This window comes from Simochromis diagramma, unplaced genomic scaffold, assembly GCF_900408965.1.
Source record: "Simochromis diagramma unplaced genomic scaffold, fSimDia1.1 OVJJ01000433.1, whole genome shotgun sequence".
Taxonomy (NCBI): Eukaryota; Metazoa; Chordata; class Actinopteri; order Cichliformes; family Cichlidae; genus Simochromis; species Simochromis diagramma.
The window spans coordinates 3,507,052-3,511,007 of NW_024387031.1; the positions used below are offsets into that span (position 1 = coordinate 3,507,052).

General features: G+C 37.0%; 1 long non-coding RNA gene across 1 annotated transcript; it reads left to right on the forward strand.

Annotated features, from left to right (window-relative positions):
* Positions 1 to 629: 629 nt before the first annotated feature.
* On the forward strand, positions 630 to 3,695 carry LOC120740718. Its single transcript, XR_005697464.1, has 5 exons — positions 630 to 907; positions 1,606 to 1,671; positions 2,031 to 2,186; positions 2,641 to 2,733; positions 3,028 to 3,695. It is a non-coding gene; the product is annotated as an uncharacterized LOC120740718 (long non-coding RNA).
* The last annotated feature ends 261 nt before the right edge of the window (positions 3,696 to 3,956 follow it).

Genomic DNA, 3,956 nt, shown 5'->3' on the forward strand with positions numbered 1-3,956 from the left:
CCACTCCCCCAGCAGGCCACTGCATAGAAAAGGGCAGATGCTACCACAGTGTCATAGAATGTCCTTAACAGAGTCCTGCAGACTCCGAAGGACCTCAGTCTCCTCAGCAGGTGGAGTCGACTCTGGTCCTTCTTATACAGGACGTCTGTATTTGTAGTCCAGTCCAGTTTATTGTTGAGGTGAACACCCAGGTACTTATAAGAGTCCACTATCTCAATGTCTTTCCCTTGGATGTTCACCGGTGTTGTAGGGGGTGACTTCCTCCTGAAGTCTATGATCATCTCCTTTGTCTTGCCGGTGCTGATTTGGAGTACGTTGGTCTCACACCAGCCAACAAAGTCACTGATGACCCCCCTGTATTCCTGATCATTCCCGTCTGATACGCATCCAATTACAGCTGTATCATCTGAGAACTTCTGTATATGGCAATCGTCCGAATTATAACAGAAGTCTGAAGTGTAAAGGCTGAACAGGAAAAGTGAGAGAACCGTGCCCTGTGGTGCCCCCGTGCTGCAGATTACCACCTCGGACACACAGTCATGGAGCCTCACACACTCAAAAAAATGAATGAGGTGGATTGTTCAGTGTATATTAATTATTTATTTTCATTTTACTTAAAATATATGTTTTTGTTAAATTAACATATGTTTTTCTAATCAAGTCTACGTAATTGTGTCTATTATTCAACGTACATAATACTAATGTGTTACTTGATGGCATAACATTTAAGTTAAGTCAATTAGGATCGATATACCTTGTATATCCACAAGGTGGCAGTAATGCAAAAACAGTTGTAATGAAACCGCGAAGAACAAGAAGGTTTCACGGCTTGGGCCTGCTCATGCGCAAGACTTCAAATTTAATTGAAAAACGCTGTTTTGGCGCCAAGTTGCTGTTTCTTTGAGAGGTAAGACCCCTTTTTTCTTTGACTATGTTGTGTAGTATCTACATGTTGAGCATGGTTACATTTTGCGTTTGTCTTACAAGACATGTTATATCGTTTGCGTGCGCTTGTTCTACATTAGTTTTACTGGGTCCTGGACATGCTTATTTTGTAGACTGTGTAAGAAACATTTTTATTGTTTTTTGTTTTATTAAGGGATTAGCTACAGGGATTCATGGGGTTATTTTTTCAAGGGGTTATTTTTCCATTTGCTTTCTTGGGATTCCTTTTCTGTAATCCGAGAGTCGGAAATATCGAATAGGATAGCAAGGATAGCATAAAGTGACATTTAAAATCCAAAAAGTCAAGGGCGAAAGCCACTGTGACACCATTGTTATGCTCTATCAGTAATCGGTATTATGTAAAAATGGTCTGTAAATACAGCATGTTTCCTAGCGGAGTTATGCATATCAACATAGTTATAAATTACAGTTTGTGAAAGTACACACTTAAATTTTTAAATAAAATTATTCAAGACATATGAGTGGACAGACAATGGAGGTCGACAGACCTGGTGATAATTGCTTCTATAGAAAGTTAGCACATGGCAGTGTCAATCTCTTGCTTTTCTTCTGAGTAGTATTTTATTAAGTTGTAATTCAAACAATAATTTGCTTCTTGAAATTAATAATGAATTTCTTGTTTTACTTTATAAATTTCAGATCCTGCCTTTACCTGCTCCCTCCTATACTGATGTGGTGTATGTGGTACTGCTGAGCTTGTATGTGGTATGTGAACTGTTATACTTTTAAAAACAAAACTGTTTTATAAGTTAAGTTTTCTTCAGTGACCCATCCCATGCCCCTGTTATTTCTTCTCCAGATCTGAACCATTGTAAAGGTTGCAGTTCAGGGGCCTGAGGCATGAAATTATTTTCAGATCAGCTGTGATCAATATTTTTTGGAACTTGATAAATAACAATAAAAGCTGTAATGGCTCCTTTAGCATTTTGTGTAAATGTTTGTGTTAAAATTATAGCTTTAATGAGGTCTTTCTACATTAGTTTTAGTTATTAAAGTATGTATATGTGTACATATAGTATGTATATTTACAGTACAGTATGTTGTGTTTGTTGACATGTTTTCAGGTGGAAGCAGAATTTGTGAGGATTACTACTGCTCCACTTGTTCCAAGGCTTTTTGCACAACTTGACCAATACACTGACCAGCTCATAAAAGTCTTCAAGAAAAAAGGAGGCGTTGCAGGGAAGAAAATTAGACAAACTTTGGCCCCTGCCACACAGGTAAGTTATTCTGTTGGTAGCAAAATATTATGGCTAATAAGATCATTTTCAAGTTTAAACAGCTAGTGTATGGTAGCTGCACAGTGCACTTACATTTATATTAAGCAAGACAAAGTTTGGTACTCAAAACGTTGGAAAACTTAAATTACCTAAACATATATGTAAAATCTGATCCCTCGATTTAGGTTAAATCAGAAGTGAATGTTTTTATGTTATGTTTTGAATGCAAAAAAGATGATGTATTAGTTTGTCTATACCTCCATTATGGACATATATAATGTGGTGGAAACCCTGCCCAACAGGTTAACTATTCATGTCCATGTGATGATTAGTTGGTCTTGTGTTCATGTCTATATGTGCAGTGGATATGTCATTCATTTTACGTATAATGTGAGTTTGTGTCATCCTAAAGTATTTCTGTTTTCTCTTCCTGTATCTCTGCCACTCTCTACAGAAGGAAACTATTGAAAAGGGGAGGGAGTGTGTCCTCAGGGCACTACCTTTTTACCTGAATGAAGACCCAAGCATCCTCTTCAAAGAATAATTGGTTGGTAATTTTAGTTTAGTTTTTTATCTGTATTAAACCAAATTTTGAATAACTAATGTTGTTGCATGTTGTAATGTTGTTGTTGTAATTTGCATGGAACCTGTTTAAATGTTTTGGGAAATCTTCTTGTATACCCAAACTATTTATATTCATCGTTGAATCTGTAGTCTAAAATAGTGGCGCACTGGGGTGCATGTTCCTAATATTGTGTTTACTTCATTAAAGGGTAGCTTTGGCCCTTTTTCTTTCTTTTTTTAAAACTGGATGCCATTTTTCTATGTTTTTGTGTCTAAGCTACAGCTGTTCAGAGGGAGCTGGAACAAATTACCCTTGCTCTCTTTACCATCAGAAGAGCTGATGCCAGCACTCCTCCAGCCGATGTGGGTATAACCATCTAGTGTGTCCTGCATGACCTGGAAGACCTGGCCTCTGCATGTGCACTCTTAATGGGTGGGATATATGCACTGAATCTCAGTTAACCTCGAGACTGAAAGCTTTCTTTGAAGTACTTCAGAAGCTCTTCCTTCATCTGTACGTCAGCAGACTCTTGACCAAGATACAGATGCTCAAGAATAAACTGAATGAATAAGCCAACCCTTAATTTGGATGATGAATGTTCTGTCAGATGGACAGAAGTTTTTCGGAGGCTGAATGGGAATAAAATGGTAATTTGTAAATGACAGATAAAGGGAAAATTACATTTAAGAGAAATTTAGAACATTTTGAAAAGTTTGTAAACTACTACAATTTGAGAGATTTTACTCTTGTGGGGGGGGCTAGTAAGAGACCATCAAAAGTATTGAGATTTAAAGGATTTAATTGAGAGATGATACTGCACCAGAAATGTTGAAGGGTGGTGTGTATATTAGCGTTCAAGGCATATTGTTATGAGGTGGAAATATGTTCATATTCAGTTTGTGTTACATTGTGTGCATTGTAAAGGTAATTGCAATACATACTAAGAATAAGGGTAAGTTAGGAATGCAGGATGAATGTATATTTTGCGGACTTTTAAAGACGAACAATTGTTTCCATGTTAAAATGTTTACAACTGAAGTTTTTTGCCCAAACACTGGTAAAATAAATGTTGACAGTGGCAAGTGTTAAATGGTTACTGCTGTGCTGTTGCAAAAAAACTGAACGCTGACAAGCTGTTTTATTGTTAGACCATAATGTTGGCATGTTTTGTTAAAGTTTTATTTGGGATGGTGATGTAATTTTCT